General features: G+C 42.3%; 1 protein-coding gene across 13 annotated transcripts in view; it reads left to right on the top strand.

The window, feature by feature from the left end:
• The first annotated feature begins 9,793 nt into the window (after nucleotides 1–9,793).
• SIPA1L1 (signal induced proliferation associated 1 like 1) overlaps nucleotides 9,794–17,286 on the top strand; it is a 321,896-nt gene continuing 314,403 nt past the window's right edge. For 6 of the 13 annotated variants that reach the window (XM_039883692.1, XM_039883695.1, XM_039883693.1 and 3 more), the window contains exon 1: nucleotides 10,458–10,567. The gene's annotated coding sequence lies outside the window, so the exon portion shown is untranslated. Of the gene's footprint in view, nucleotides 9,928–10,435; nucleotides 10,568–17,286 lie in introns of those variants that run through there. The other 7 variants (XM_039883683.1, XM_039883682.1, XM_039883687.1 and 4 more) reach the window with 4 other exon arrangements.

Below are 17,286 nucleotides of genomic sequence, written 5' to 3' on the forward strand. Positions count from 1 at the left end.
CGAAGGCCAGACCAGCTAGTGATCAAATAGCCCCTCAGGGGGTTGAGACACGAAGGAGCCCTAGGAGGTGGCTTCAGTGGCGCTGGCTGAGAGCAGCTCTCCTGGGCCATCAAGAGTGACTTCATAGTCTGGTGGTAGGTTGCTGTCATCAGGAGAACACATACTTGAAAGGAGAAGCTATTTCTTTTACCTAGTAGGCAGCACCAGTGTAGACACTAGAGTTTCAGACTGCGCTCTGCAGACTCCTGCAATATAGCCTCTAAGGTGCTCACTAAACATGTCCAATCCTGGGACCCACTCCAGACCAACTAAATCAGAATCTCTGCACTGGGAGCCCAGGAATCTACATTTAACAGGCACTCTGGGTACTATCACCACACATCCAAAGTTTAAGGACTGTTTCTCTGCGTTCCTTTGCACATGAATGTTCACAGATAGGCCAAGTTCACTCCAACCTCCAGTCCTTTGTTCGCTATTTCTCCCTCCAGTAATGCCCCAGTCCCCTCCACCTTCTTCACCAATCAGCCAAGATCCACTGGCTTCATGAAGCCAAAGTTCTTGATCTCTGTTCTTAGCCTCTAATTATGCTACTTAATCCTGTCTTATCTTATTTTGTAACCCCTTTCATGTGTATAGTAAAATTTCCTTGTGGCTTAATTCCACCAATTCCTGCCCAGGGCAGATAGATCCCGCTTTAAATGTTTCTCCTCTCTGACTAGACCTGTCTCCTAGCCATCTTTTATTTTGAGTAAGTGCTTTTATTTCTTCTTTTCCAAGACAGAAGGAAGGGCAAGGCCTACATACCACACCCACCATTGCATTGATTGGACCTAAAGAAACACTAGATTTCTTCTGTCACTATTGATTGTTTTGGAGTTCTTTTTTGTTTGTTTGTTTGTTTTTTGTTTTTTGTTCTTTTTTTTACATTACCTCCCTCAGCTTCAAAATCAATTTTACCTGAAGACTTAACGTTTCTGACTTCTCCCCAACTCCATGATAATCTCCTAAGGGCTAAAACTTAGTCTTACACCTTTTTATATAACTCCTCCACCCTACATATTTATTGTAGTCTGTGTCTCTCTTCCCTGGGAATTGCCACCTCACGATCTTATCAGGGTTCCTCTATGCCATTTTATGCAATGTGGCCCTGGACTCCTGGTCACAGTTGATTGGTCCAAAGGCAGGCACCTGATCCAAAGCTGGGTCAGCCGCGTTCTGTTCTCTCCAGGTATTTTGTAAACCTTGGAGATGTTTGAGTTCAGAATGCCCCCAGGAGGTATTTTCCCTTCATGGACCAAAAAAGTCGAGAAAACAATTCTACAGAAAAAGAGAACAATGCTGTAGAGGCAGTGGCAGGGACAGGAGCATGTGAGTGATAGAGAGAGTTGAGGTGGCACTGTATTTCTACCCCTGGGAATCTATTGGAATCAGAATTTTCAGAATAAAGCCCCTGTTCTGCGTAAGCTATTTCTGGAGGCTTCAAGGAATGAGGGCAAGGGAAAAGGGGGTATGGATGGCTTTTAAGTAGCCAGTCCACAGAGTCTAACAAAATGTGTATTATCTCAATCTTCAAAACAATCATGTGTTTTAAAAAATCAATTATGATCATTATTCTTACTTTAAAGCTAAGAAAATTGAGGCTTAGAGAGGTTAAGGAACTTTCCCCAAAGCCACTTGGCTACTAAGCATGGAGGTGGATTGGACTTGGGCCAGGTCCTGCTGAGTCCACCATTCAGAACTGCCTGCAGGTGAAGACCAGTGGGTGTGACACTTTCCATTTTGTTTCTAGAATATCAATCCAGACTGGGGAAATTTGAATGAATTCTATAAGCCAGTCCCACATCTTTGGGTGTCCCCCACGACTTGGCAGAGACTGTGATTTGTGCTGCCCTCTAGAGGAAGTATGGAACAAGTGACGTTGAACTGCCCAGCAGCCCAGGGATCTAGTAGCTGGGAGCCAAACTAGCGGAGGTGGGAGCAGCTGGGAGGAGCTGGGTGCAGCAATCCTGAGAGTTCCAATGCCAGTCAGAGCAGCTAGTATGGGCTGGCCATGCCATAAGCGGCGATCGAGATCCACTCCAGCAGCGCCAACCACAACCACCACGAGAACGCTACGGGAGATGTCTGTGAGAATTGTTCAGGCATCTCCACCCCTCTCCTCCCTACCAGCATGAGTTACAGTTACCCACAGTATCTGAGAGGGGGTTGTGAAATGGGTATGTGGATAAGGGGCAGAAGAGGTGAGGGGAGGATAGAAGGGAAAAACCAGTAGAAACGGAGGGAGGTTCAGGACCCTTTTTCAGACCTCAGATTCTTGACCAAGTGCATGTAGACCCCAGAAAGATGGCAACACGTCAATATACAGACGTTTAGTTTAGAAGGATGGGCCGTTTGCACTCTCCTTTTGCATTAAAAGAAATAGAAGTCCAGAAAGTTTGAATAATTTTATTAAAGTTAGAGTTGAGCTGGTTGAGTCCAGAAATTCAAGCCAGACTTAAGGTCTAGTAGATTTTCTTCTACTCTACCGGGTGATATTTTCTTTTATGTCTCTATAAGATACCTAAAAAAATTACATGTAATGGCCTTGGCCATTTCTCATAACTGAATAAATGTATTCATCACTAACCTCCCACCCCAATGAAAGACCAAATAAAATGAAGAGACTTTTAAAAGCTTCATCTCTGAAAAGTGATTTGTAAAGTTCAGGGTGGATGCTGAGCTCTTTAAGGTCCTAAAAATGTTCGAAGTACCAAAATCTTCATTTTTCCCTTTTTCCCCTTAAATAAAGGCTCTGATGGCTTTAACATTCCAGTTGTGCTCCTTGATATGCCCACAGACACCCTTGTTACCTATGTTTTCTGTACTCAGAAACATGCAAAATGTCATTGCTCCTGCAGAATCTCACTGTGCTCTCCTTGGATGCCACGAGGCAGCTGCAACTCAAGCGTCCTTGCAGTTCCTGGGTTCTTGTGAATGTCGTCCTGACTCAGGCTGGCAATGGAACAAGGCAGATGGTTCTAGGAGGCCTCAGCCCACCACTTACAAGTCATGGGCAAACGTCTTCTCATTTCTAGGGATTTAAAAAAGACAAGGACGTGGAGGGAGACCTTTTTTTCTCACCTTCCTTCCCCAGCACATTCTCGACTATGAAATCTGACAAAAAAGAATAAAGAGACAAGGGAGAGTTGGAAAGAAAATTCCAGCTCCTAAGAAAATATTCAAGTTATTTCAAACAGTGCAAAGAGTTCCCTGAAAGGAAATACTATTGGAGGGATGAATAAAATTTTTTTTTTTTGAAATGGTTTAGAGGAGATTTCTTTTAAAAATTACAGCTGGGATAGGCTGTATTGATGTCTACATAGAAAAAAGGTCAAAAAGATTGGTGAGATGGAACTTTCAGTCCTCATGGGATTTTTATTGAGCCCGTGTCAACAATAAAGTCATCAGAAAACCAGAAATGGTATGAACAGCTCAATGGAATATGTTTCAAAAGAAGATACCTACAAGAAAAAAATAATTTGTTAGGGTGCTTTTAATTAAAATGTTATCTAAATGTAAAAACATGTCAGCTACTATTAGCTCCTGCCTCTTACATTTATGACTTTAGTTCCGACCTCTTCTCTGACCCATGGATTTCTAAATCTCATGCTTTAAATGTGCTATGCCACCTAAATGCAAATTTGAATGTCTCTACCTTGCTGAAAATCCTTCAATGGCTCCCTATCGCCTTACAGAAATAAAGCTCGAGCTCCTTAACATATTACACAAAGCTCCTTGTGACTTGTCTCATTCTCTCTAGCTGACATTGGTGCCTAAGCCCTGGATTGTCTCCCTGCTCTGGGCCCCTATATCTTCATGGCTCGAAAAGCTCAAGGCGGCTTTCTAATTGTAAAGTGCTTTCTTCCTTTTCGGAGGTCAGGTAAAACCAGTTAAGCAATTTCACCACTCCGCCAGGATGGGAGCTCTGATTCCATTTTGCTGTTAAACTTCATTCATTCCGCAAACATTTGTTGAGTGCCTTGCTTGTGACAGGAACTATGCTAGAAAGTAGGGATTTGAGGGTGGACAAGACACATATCCTGTCTACAAAGAGTTTACACATTGAGAAAACTGCCTATTAGTTTCCTATTACTGCTGTACCAAATTATCACAAATTTAGTGGCTTAAAACAGCGGTTCTGGAGGTCAGAAGTCCAAAATGGGTTTCATTGAGCTAAAATCGAGATGTCAGCAAGGCTGTAATCCTTCTGATGCCTCTAGGGGAGAATCCATTTCCTTTGCCTTTTGTAAAAGCTGCTAGAGGTTGCCTGGATTCCTTGGCTCCTGGCCCCTTCCTCCAGTGTCAAAGCCAGAAATGTAGCGTCTTCGAATCTCTCTCTGACTCTGTTTCTATGATCATATCTTCTTCTTTAACTCTAATTCTGACTCTTACCCTCTTATGAGAGCCTTGTGATTATATTTGGCCCACTTGGATGATCCAGGATAATCTCCCTATCTGAAGATCCTTAACTTAATCACATCTGCAAAGTCCCTTTTGTCAGGTAAGGTAACATTCACAGGTTCCAGACATTAGGACATGGACATCTTCGGGGGGATTAGTCCGCCTACCATACTATGCTAGCCCTTTTATTTTGTCTTTAAAACAGCCCTATTTGCTCATTCACCAAACATGTATCGAGTGCCTACTATATACCAGGCACTGTTCTAGGTACTGGGAATACGGCAGTAACAAAGTAGACATAAGGCTCTTGTTTTCAGGGATCTTACATACTAGATGAGAGATATACAATAAAACAATAAACGCTTAAGCAGTATGTCAGAGGATGGTAAGGACTCTAGAGAAAAATAAAGCTGGGTGAGAGGCCTGGGAAGTATGAGATTAGAGTGATTGCTATCTCATAAAGGGTGGCTGTAACAATCAAGGTCTAGTTAGGAGAACAGAAACCAATCTTGGTCATTTGAAAAGAGGGAATCGAACACAGGGGAACTGTTACACAGGCGATAAAAGGGATGAGAAGCTAACCTGGCTGATGAGGCAATCCAGAGATTCTTAATACTTGAAAGCTGCTATCGTCCTTAGGCTAAGGATGTTATCAGCCCCTGGGACTGGTTCTTACCCAGTGCAACCTGGGGCCAATGAGGAGAGGCATCTGTTACTAAGACACTGCCTGAGGCACACAGAGAGGAGAATAAAGTCTTGCCCCTTCCATCTGTCCCAATTTCTCTCATGCTTCTCAAAGGTAGAACCCAGCTGTAAGCCCCTGACAAGGGATCCTGGGAGACAAAGCCCATGGTGTGTGAGTGGAGGTGGGGGAGGGGGGAACGTCAATCCTCTTGCAGCATATCCCTGGAGAAAAGAGGGTACTGGACAGCAAGTGGGCAAATGGCTGACACAGTGACCTTTGAACAGATACTTTAAAAAACTCAGAGGAGTCATAAGCACATTTGGGGGAAAGGGCATTCTAGGCAGAGGGAACAGCAAATACAAGGCTTGGAGGCAGGAGAATGCCTGATATATCCAGGTAACAGGGAGGAGAAAGTTTGGCTGGAGAGAGGGAGAGTGAGAGGAAGGCAATGAAGCCAGAGCTCTAGATGGGAGTCACAGAATGTGCTGTTCTTTAGGCCAGCATAGGAACATTGGCTTTTCCTTTGAGTCAGAAAAGAAGTCTTGAAAGGCCTTTGAGCAAAGAACTGACCTGATTTGACTTACTTATGCGCCACACTCTGGATCCTGTGTATAGAATAAATTATTGGAGGAAAGGGCAGGAATAGGGAGACCAGATAGGGAGACTCTTGTAATAATCCAAGCGAAAAATGGCTTGAACCAGAGAAGGAGAGTTGCAATGGGTGGAAAGTGATTGCATTCTATATGTATTTTGAAGGAAGAACCAGCAGAATTCACTGATGGTCTGGATGTGTGATGTGATAGAAGATAAGTCAAGGATGACTCCAAGAGTTTTGCTCTCAACAAAAACCTCTGAATCTCAGGAAGGGTGTCCTTAACTGAAGTGGAAAAATCAATAGGAGGGAACTACTTTTGGAGAGAATATCTGGTGCTTTCCCATTTTATACCTGTGAAGTTCGAGATACCTACTATACAACCAATTGGAGATGCTGGAGTTTGGGGAGGTGTTTGGCCTGGAGATGTAAATTTGGGAATATTGTCAGTATATAGATGGCATAAAAGTCATCAGACTGGTAAGATTGCCATGGAGTGAGAAGAGACCACAAAGAGATGTCCAAGGACTGAGTCTGGGGACTTCTATGTTTAGAGATCTGAGACTGAGACAGCTAGAAAGGTAGGAGAAGAAACAAGACAGTCTCTTAGCCCACAAGCCACGTGAAGGAAGTGTTTCAAGGATGAGAGTGATCAACCTCTCCTCTGCTGCTAAGCCATAGGTGAGGTGAGGATGGGAACTGAGCACTGAATTTAGCAAGGAGGCAGTCACTAAGGACGCTGAGAAGACCCGTTTCCCTGGAGTGGTGGGGGCGAAAGACTGCCTGGAGTGGATTCAAGAGAATTGTAGATGAAGACATCCAGGCATCTGTGGAAAAACCTTTGAAGATTCCAGTGGTAAAATGAAGCAGAGGTCGACATGGGATCTAAGAAATGTTTTATTTATTTATTTTATGCCATGGTATATATTACAACACTCTTGTAAGCGCTTGAAAAATTTCCTGATGCTATAGAGAGGGAACAATTGCTGAATCTGTTCTTGAGTCAGAAGAAATGGGACAAGATGAATCTTCACTAAGAATGCTGAGAGTTCACCATAAGTGACAGGAGGACAGAAGAGAGTATGTAAACAGATGCAAGTAGGTTGGTGAAAGCTAGTATTTAGGTAGAGTACACCACATAGAGCTAAAACAATAAAACCCTTAAATTGAAACAGCGGTGGATATAATTTAATCTTTGATGACATGGGGGCTTTTTGGTTCTTTCTAATAGTTAAGCATCATTTTTTTGAGTATTAGTAATGCCCTGTAGATGTATAGCCAGTAATAGGAAGTTCTGAACTGATAATAGGCTGGATAAACCAGATTTTAACATAAAACATGCGAATGTGAATTGATGCTTATAATATCAAAAAATATCAATTTTCCTTGCTTGATAGCCTTCTGTGTCAAAATTCATCCCATATTTGATATACTAGGGTATACCGTTGAGTAGAAGTGAATTATCAGAGAGAAATGAATTCAACAGTGCTTTAAAAAACTATGAAGCAAATAGGGAGGGAGTAACCTGGTAAATGGCTAGATGTTCTCCTTATCACTAGGAATGGTTACACATTCCTTGGGTGTGAGGGTGGAGATGAATAGGAGGCCAAGAAAGAGAGTTGGCAGGACGTGGGTTGAGACCTACTCTGTGCTTGGCAAACTCTCGATTCCTCATTTCCCTCTTCTGCAGCCCCTAGTCTGCAAATATGAAACCCTAGAAGGTCTGACCTAGAGAATGCACAGTTAGAACCTTAGCTTTGCTGGATTTCGTCTTTTATTTCCTTCAGAAACATTGGTGAAAGTTCTGTCACCAGTGAAGGGTAAATAGTAGCCGAGGGCCTTGAAAGAGCAGTTTTTCCCTGGAACAATTTCTACTATTCTACTATGCCTGAAGGTTAGGGAAGTTATTTTTGTAATTTGAGGCCAATACCCATCTCTTGAGCCTCATAAGAAGCACTGAATAAAGTTAATAGATTTGGCTAGCACTTGGGTCAATTATTTCAAGTGTATCAAATGGCTATCTGGGAATCGTAAAACAGGTGGCCCTGAAACTGTACTGTGTGGTGGATATAGATTGGCAGCCATCCTTTAAGGGCAAAACTTTGTTCAAAGTTGAGACAGAGCAAATGAACAGCAACTGATTTACAATGGTGTGAAAGATGGTGCCTTAAAACAGATCAACAGGCTTGGTGGTGATACTCCATTGTGTGTAAATTTTTGATATTAAAAATACCAGTCTGTGAATTTAAGGCTCACTTTTCCTTCCCTCCTTCTTTCTTTCCTTCCTTCCTACCGTCTTAAAGTTATTTTGGTGGGGGTGTGGAAGCATTTAGTTTGTGTGTTTGGTTTGAATTAGCATATTTATTAAATAATAAAGAATCTGTTTCGAATTAGTCTAAAAGCAAATCAGGAACAATGGATTCCCTTTGAATAACTGTAACATGGTCAATATTTTTGTTGTTTTTATACTTGAGACAGAACTTTAAAATCAACTTGTCAACATATAGCTAAACTTTATGAAACTGGACTACTATAAAATGAAACACTCATGTTTTTTATTCTGTTTGATGTAAATGGAAAATATCTGTTATTGGAAATTTTTATAGATCTAAGAGCTATAGAATTTTAAAGACATAATGACCTAATATCTGGGCTACCCCTCATTTTACAGATGAAGAATCAGAAAAATTAACTTTTTAAGGAGACTCAATTATTTGTGACACAGAAAAAACTCAAATACTAGTTTCTTGACTTTAGTGCTTTTTATCACTATATCACTAGGTTTCTAATATAACTTTCATTCACATAGCATTTAAGCTTGTACGTAGTTTAAGAGTTTTCATGAACTTTTTTAGGTTTCTAGATTTACAGGATTGAGTTGAATAATGGTTTTTGCATATTGATGTAAATAGAGAAAGAATCTATTTTTAAAACAGATATAATTCACATACCATGGAATCGATTTTTACTCATTCATTTTGAAATCTAAAGTTTAAACTCAACTTCTATTTACAGTGTCCGATCTCTCCCTTCCCCTCAAAGTCTCTACAATTAAAGGAAAACAACTGGGGGTGAGAAGATTTCATGTTCATCCTTAACAGCATTTTGGAGTAGGTGATTTGAAGAAGTTTAATGATTTAAAAAAAAAAAAATGCCCTCCATGGTGATTAGGGTTTTTATGAGACAAAGATGGAGAAGGGAAGAATTCTAACTATTAAAAACAGACACAGTCTGTGTGAAAAGAAATGAGAGGATAGTTTAATAGAGTCAAAAACGTAACTGGGGAGCAGAAATATAGTCTTAGCGTAAGTATTTTCCAGGGTAGGGTGAAAGGAAAATATTGAGGACAAATACAGATTGTTGAGTTCATTTTCCCCCCAATAGACATTAAGTAAATACCTACTATGTACCAAGCCTGTGGAAGCTCTAAGAATACAAAGTTGAATCAGGCAGATTCTCAAGGAAACCAGTCTAGAGGTGGTGGTGGGGATGCAGCGGGGTGAGGGGGTGGGGGAAGGAGACTGAGGCGGGTTATGGAGTGCGCGGGGGTTGAGGAATGACGTTAGCTGGGGAATTGAAAAACTGAATACATAGTAGAAATTTGGGGGTGCAGATATGCACAGGCTTCTCTGGCAGAAATCTGCCCCAGGACCTCTTAAAAAGACAATTAGCTTCGTTTGCCAAATTTAGCCAGATAGCATGACGCTGATGTTTACAGATATCCTCTCTGAAGAGGTTTAAAAATCCTCCCGCTTCTAGCCCTCGCTTTTTCCACCATTAGGGCGTCGGGCAAGGGAGGGGGCAGGTTGAAAACTGCACCCACGTTGGCTGTCTGTGCTCTCCGCAGGAGACAGGAATCCAGGGCTTTGCCGTCGTCATAGCAACTAGGAGTTCTGCTGTCCCCCCACCTTCCTCCGACTCCTTACACTTCCCCCGCCACTTGGGCAGAGCTGCCCTTATTCTCGCGAGATTTGAGCGCAGCGCCGAGCTACCCAGCGGTGATCTCACCGGAGACCGGGGGGAAGGAGGGAGGGAGTGAAGGAGGGGAAGGAATGGGGCGGGGAGGCGGGGAGGGGAGGGGACGGGAAGGGCGAGTGCGGCGCCTCCATCGCCGGCAACTTTGTGAGCGAGTTCAGTGCGTGCGTGAGCGAGTGAGCGAAAGTCAGTGCGGCGCCGAGTCCCCGGGAGGAGGGTACCCGGGGAGGGCCAGGTCTGGGCTCCAGAGGCCACCCCCTGCCCGCCCCCCCGCCACTCCATCCCCTCCTGCCTCCGTGGCTTCCTCCTCCTTTCCTTCCCCTACCGATCCTCCCCAGCCTTCCCGCCCGGGGCTGCAGTTACCTGTCCCCTCCCCCACTCGGCACGCACCTCCCGATTCCCCGGCGCCCACCTCGGACCTCGGGACCCCCGATTTCTAGACGCTCAGCACTCGCTGCCTGCGCCGGCCGCCCCCTCAACTCTTTCTCCTGGGGGCAGGAGGGCGGGATGGGGGGCATTGAGCCTCGGAGGCGGCGCGAGCGGGGACCCGAGCGCCCAGACAATAGTTGATGCCCAGGGACCGGGGCATCTCCGCCCCCCATTCTGCTAGGAACGAGTTCCCCGCCGGCTGCTCTCGCGTGTGCATTCCGGGTTCCCCTTAAAGCCTGGCTCGGGAGTTGGACTGATTCACTATCGCCTTCGCCGGGTCCCCCTTCGCTCGGCGCCCGCCCCGACCTCGCCGCCTGCCGTTCTCCGCAGAAGAGGCGGCGAGTGAGCGCGCGCCGACGGTCTACACGGTTTCTCTTTCTCCCCAGGGAGAGCGCGCGGCGGACGCACCCGGGACGCGCGGCCGCACCAGGAGGCTGGGCCCAGCGGTAAGTGGCTCCTGCGCCCCGGGGCCGGGCAGGGGAGCGGGGTTGCAGGACTGTTGACAGCCCCGGACCCCCCTTCTGGCGGGGGCTCGAGTCTAGGACTGGGAGTAGGACACCCGGAGGCCGGTCAAAGTTTTATTTCCGATTTGGTGGCGTGCTGATAGCGCAGCCCGGCGGGAGCGAGTCCGGGCTGCACCGCGCTGGGCGTGCGCGCACGCACCTTGGAATCCGAATCTGCACAACTGTCGGCCAGGCGCCCGTGGGGGAGGCTGGGAGACCCGCGCCCGGGTTGGGATGGCTGGGCCCACGCCGCTGCTCTCTTCTCCACACGACGACCCTTCCTTTTCAGTCACCTGGGTGAGCGCTTTGCAGGCTGAGCTGGAGAAGACAGGCCGAGAAGGTTTAATCGTGAGAAAGGGGAAGAGCAGCTTGGTGCCCGCGGGTGGTTAATTTCTTTCCGGGGGAGTCTGGGGAGTGAAATTCTGGGATGCTCTAACCTGCTGCAAGTAAACCGCAAGGGGGCTGGGGAGGCGTGAGGGTACTGCTAAAGGAACTTTTACTCCCTCGCTCCATCTGTTTCCAACTTCTTTCCTGACCTTAAGGAAATTTGCGAGGCTCCCTATCGCTCCATGGCATTTCTAGGAAGACAAGTAATCGTGGTGGGCAGGTTGAAATTTCATCGGGTTCCCTGTTTGGAAAACATAGAGACAAGGGAATTGGCTCACTTTCAAGGAAGATGTTTAATTGAGTTGTTGGTATTCGTTTCGAAAGGAAGCATTTCGAGACTGATGACCCCTAGACGGCATTTATCTTATAGATTTTATTTTTCCTGAGGGAAGGTAGCATTTATTGAAATTCTTACTACCTGCTAAACGATTATATTTCTAAACTGCAGCCAGTGATGCGATGCAAATTTCAGAGGAAAGGTGTTGACTTTCATCAGGTTCCAGGTCTATCTGGATGAACTGGGGTTGGCGTTTCCTCTATAAAGCAAACCTTTCATGTTGAAACTCTGACTCAGACTCTTAAGCCATTGTTTTTATACTGCTACTCTGTAGGAGTTAAGTGTCAACTTTCTCTTGTTTTCTCATATAGAATATTCGTCTAAGGTAAAGATTCTCTGACTTAATCTTTTGAAAAAGTACAAGATTTAGTCCTATAATATTCTCTGCAGCCAGTTTAGTAACGGTATTAATTTTCTATATAATTTTGATTTAATGACTTTCACTTTTTCCTTTTCCCTTTTATGAAAGCTGCAATTAAGTCACTTTTACGAGGATTAAAAAAGCTGATGGGAGTAATATAGAACAGTGGTAACAGCAGTAATTTCAAGTAAAAGGTTTACGTAAAGCAGTTTATGGTCACTGATGTCTCTGACTATTAGATGACATACCAGTTATTAATGAGAATATTAATATTAAAACATTTTTTCCCATGGAGTAAGTTATTTATACTAAAGCATTAGCAATTAGTGCATTTAAAATGACTTGGGTGGTGATTTGCACATAAATGGTTAGGAGCAAAATAAGAGATTTTGGGGGATTAATGGTTTCATGTGGCTATTTTCTTATCTCATTAGGCTTAAGTAAAGGACTTTTGAAGTTGACTGTATCATTAGATTTCTCTTGTTGACTGAGAGAACAAGTTTGGCAAGTGGCTCAAGACAGTCAGTAGGTGTTGCTGTTAGCTTCTCTGCAGTTCCTGGTACTGCTCTTTGAGTTTGAAATTGCAATTCTGGTGCAATCAACTTAGATCTGAAACATCAGGCAGTGTTGTAACTTTATCCTAGAATTCTGCGGCAAGGTTGACTTGAACTCTTGGTAATAATTCCAAAGCACCTCACTGAAATTGTATATTGAGATTTTTAAAACTATTCTTTACTTTTTTCGGGCTTTTGTATTTGCTTTTGCTTTGAATTAGGCATGTAATTTTGATGTAGCCCCCTCATTTTAAAGCATCTTTTTAAAAACTACCTTCTAGTAACTTCATTGAAGTCACAGATTGCAGATTGCTTGAGATTAGGAGTTTAGTAGACTTTGGGAGATCTCGGTTGACTATGAGTTGAGATAGGAGGTATATTTTCTAAAGTTTGCAGGTTGAACTTTTCAATAAATGACTGTCTTCTATCTCTTCGAGCTGTGAAACCAGGAGTATGAGAAGAGGCAGAACAGTATGAGTACAGATTCCATGAACCTTTCTGATTTAGGTGAAAGTATGTCATGATTAATGATAGCATGATTCTCTGCTTCCTACAGGTCCTCACTGCCGTGTTATCATTTCTGTTGGTCCATCCCAGTGCACATATGTTGTATGAATAGTCTAAAGATTTTCTGATGACAGCTCAGATTTGAGCCTTTTGTTTCACTGACCAAATTGAACTTTCTCTGAGGAAGACAAATAGACTCGTTCCCATTAATGTAGAGTTAGAGCTCTGATATAGCATGCTTCTTTTTTTCTAAAATCACAGTTCATATCTGAAATACAGACTTCCTCTCCCCATAATGTCATTATATTCCTAACCTTTGAGATTTGTATTGTCAAACAGGACGTATTGAGTGCCTCTACCTAGAAGGCATGCTGTTGGAGTCCATGATTCCAATGGTGAGTTAAAGTGTGCTCCTGGCCCCAAGGAGCTTAACCATCCACTGGGGCCGTTTGTAGTAACCTTTCCTTGTTTGGTATTATGACACCCTGATGCCCCCATAAAGCTTTTGCATAGCAGGCAATTATTTTTGAATTTTAACTTAAATTAATTTTTGAAATAATTTAATAAATAATTTTAAAAGTTAATGTTTTAAAAAATAATAACTTTTGATATACTGAAATATGAACAAAGTATTCTCAGAAGGTCTGGGCTTCAAATTTTCCACCTCTGGGATCTTAAAAAAAAAAAATTTGAAGCTCTTTCTCAACTGTCTTTCTGAAAAACTATTTTTTGTAGAGATTAGCACAATACTTGCTTGCCTCACAGCTTTGCTGCAATAATTGAGACTATAAGTATGAAAGTACTTTGTAAACCATAAAGTCTTATTTGCAGTTGCATTTTCTTACTTCCTGATGAACAAATTCTTAGATTGTTGGAACTAGAAGGGTTTTTGAGCATAAATCATTTGGCTCATCTTCCTCATTCTGCAGATGGGAAAACTGTAGCTGGGAAAGTTGAAGTGATTTGTTGGAGGTTATAGAACTAGTCAATGATCAGGCACTGATTGGTAGTCAGGTTTTCAGATTTAACTGTACTACTCTTTCCTGTTTTTTCTTCCTGCCTGAAAGTCTATTATGTTAAAATTTGTTACTACTTTTTCCCCCTTGCACCTAAGTGTTCAGTGTTCATTAAATATGTGAAACAAGAAGAAAAATTTAAGGAAACAAAATCTGCATAAAGGTCAAAAAGTTATGAAAACAGCATTGTTTGGTAACTAAACTTTAGAGTTACTCATATTACAAAGTTATGGAAAAAGAAATCGTGTTAAATTTACCTGGTAGAGCCAGTAGGTTTTTTTTTTTTTTTAAATTTGTTAATTCAGAACATAATGTATTTGTATGCTCTTTAGAGAAGCCAAACTTAATTTATTCTAGTTTACCATTTTCTTAAACTCATTTTTCATTTGCAAAAGAAGTGCTTGTACCTTCCTTATTTCTGGAACAGTGGCAACGTTTAGACCTTCTCTCATTTACATGGAAGGGTCACAAGGGGCATCGGGGGTGGAGAGGATCAGTCAGGTGGAGGGATAACTGTGCAGAAATCAGGAAGATGTTGCAGGAGCTTTCCATTGAGAATGTTACTGATTACCTTCCACTGGAGTAGTCTGAGTCAGGAGAGGAGAAACATTCCTGCCAGTTTGGTGACTGCCCTTTAGGTGAGGGGTTCTCCCTGTTCCAGGGAGAGGTAAGTGTTATGTTATTCCTTTAGTGCTCTCACAAAAATTTGTATCTGTTCCACATACAGTGCTGTTTAATATATGGGTGTTTCACTGTCACTTGAGATTGACAATCCAGCCTTCTATCCACTGCACTTCTACTTTTTTGGTATAATAAATAAGTTGGCCTCACTGGATTTTTGCTTTTAGTTTTTTTCTATGCCTAGCTAATTAAAAATGAAACAAAACACTGATGTGGCACTTTGTTTTCCAAAGGTTTTACGTTGACCCTTGAACAGCACAGGTTGAACCACGTGGATCCACTTGTATGTAGATTTTTAAAAATAAATACTGTAAATGTATTTTCTCTTTCTTATGATTTTCTTAGTAACATTTTTCTTTTCTCTAGCTTACTTTATTCCAGAATATAGTATAAAATACATATAACATACAAAATATGTCTTAATTGACTATAGTAACAGTAAGGCTTCCAGTCAACAGTAAGCTATAACTAGTTAAATTTTTAGAGAGTGAAAAGTTATATTCAGATTTTCGGCTACACAGGGTGTTGGTGCCCCTAACCTCTTCTTTGTTCAAGGGTCAACTGTATGTAAGTTAATTATTCTTAGATGACAGCTCATTTATTCTTTTGATAGGCTTTCGATGAGCTGTGGAGTGAGTCATAGAAACACGGGAAAGATGCCATTTTCTTAGGCTCTTTTAAACACAGATTTGAGTGAGGGATGGAATGACGTGAGTGTGATTGGTTTTGTGATCACGAGGGTAAGAAAATCCATTAGGTGTATCTTTTGAGGGTGAGGGTTAGTCCACCTTCATTTTCTCCTTTTGTTCTGGTCTGGGGAGAGTAAGGTGTCTCCAGCTGCAAAGAGAATGTGTGTTTTCTTGAAGGTCTAGAGAGATGACACCAAAAAGGCACAGGAGACTGTCAGGGGCTTCTTTTTTTTTTTTTTATTTTGTTATTAGTTTCAAGTATACAGTGCATTGTTTAGACATTTCTATAGTTTATAAAATGATCCCCCTGATTGCTCTTTTTCTCCTCTGGCTCTGCACCTAGCCAGTACATTACTGCTGACTGCATTCCCTATGCTGTACTCCCCATCCCTGTGACCCTCTATCAACTACTAATTTGTACTTTAACCCTTTTCTCCTTTTTCCCAGCCCCCCGACTCCCCTCCCCTCTGGCCGTCATGTCAGGGGCTTCTTTAGTTGGACCTTAGTAAACAGCAGTGCTTGGCCAGCGTGCCATGGAGTCAGGCAAAGCTATTTCTCTTTGCCTCTGGAGGTCTGTGATGAGAATTTTCAGCTTTAGATTTCTAATTTGTTACTTGTCATGTTGCACTACATTTTCCCTCTAATTAGGATTGTAGTATGCTTAACTTTAAATTGTGGGGAATGGACAATTACATAATGTTAGATTTCCCTTTTTTTTAATTCAGGAGAGGCAGGAGAATGTATGCTTGTTGGAGAATGCCGGCTTGGAGAGAGAGAGTTACGTTTACACAAATACAGGGGAAACTCAGAGGCAACTTGAGCAGACAGGACATCCAGCCACGGAGGTCTCTGGATTCCTTTTTTCCTCCCTCCTCTCCTAGAGCTGGTCCGGGTTAAATGAATTGCACAGACCCAATAGTGGACTTTGGTTATTCCTCTTCTCTCTGCCCACTTCTTCCACAAAACCTTTTACCAAAGCTACAAGTAAGTCATTGACTACATGGTTTTTGTGGTTCAGAGTCTTGCTTCCTTTTAGAATGAATTCTCAACTTCTCAGAATAAAGCTATTGAGAAATAGAAAGCAAAGGGTTGTGTGCTGAATGATCATATTCCTGTAATCAAGACTTGACTGTGATGAGTATGTTTTACTTTGGCTCTTCTCACAATTCTTTTTTTTTCATATTCTCAATTATTTGCCTACATAGGAATTCTAGTTGGGCGTATTGTGAGCTCCTTACATTTCCTTTAACAGTCTTAGTTCCAGATCGATTATTTGTTTTTACAAGTTTCTTTTCAGTTCTTGATGCTTTCAGAGAAGCAGTTGGTAATTGAACTGTGGTACCTCGCCTCTTCAAGGAGAGAAAGTACTTAGATGGAGATGTTTATAAGATACATAATTATAAATTAATAGAATGTTCTAAAATTTCCCCCCAATTTGACTTTTATTGCTTATTTCACCTGTGTGTACCTAGGAAAAAAATGGAAAGCAGTACTTTCCCATATTTTTTACAAAAAGTATAAGTTTGTGACTTGTCAGAACCATACTATTCTTTCGAAGACTTCAAAAACGCATGTTACTTTTGAAATGAGAGTTAGTATGTAGTTGATTTGAGTCTCCCCTTTCCCCTTACCATACTTTGGACTGCAGGTTTTGCCAGTATAGTTTGCCAGAGTCTGACTTCTGAGTGGTTGGTATTTCATGTGTAAAGAGAGTGCTCTGTGTGTATATATGTTTGGGGTCTGGCTTGACTTCTGGCACAGAATGTGCCCTTGGGAAACCTGTTAGGAAGGCTTGCCCCAGCTGAGCCTGAATGTGGTTGCTAACCCTCGTCTCTCTTCCAGTTTGAGAAATGCTTGTGATTCTTCAAAAAGAGTCACAATATTACCTTATTTTTTAAAATTAGAATGTTAGTGCTGATCATTTGTAATAGGAAATAGGTATAATAATTGCATAACAAAATAGTGTTTCAGTAGACAAATGATAAGTTATGGAGAGTTTCGGATTTACAGAAAAGATTTATTGAAAGTTCAAAGACTTCAGCCTAATAAATGCTTTTGGTAAAATTTTTCTGAAGGCCATTTTCAAGATATGTTTTAAAATAGTGGTTTTCAGTGGCTTGGGTTGGATGC

Source organism: Pteropus medius, unplaced genomic scaffold (assembly GCF_902729225.1).
Source record: "Pteropus medius unplaced genomic scaffold, Ma_sr-lr_union100, whole genome shotgun sequence".
NCBI classification, from domain to species: domain Eukaryota; kingdom Metazoa; phylum Chordata; class Mammalia; order Chiroptera; family Pteropodidae; genus Pteropus; species Pteropus medius.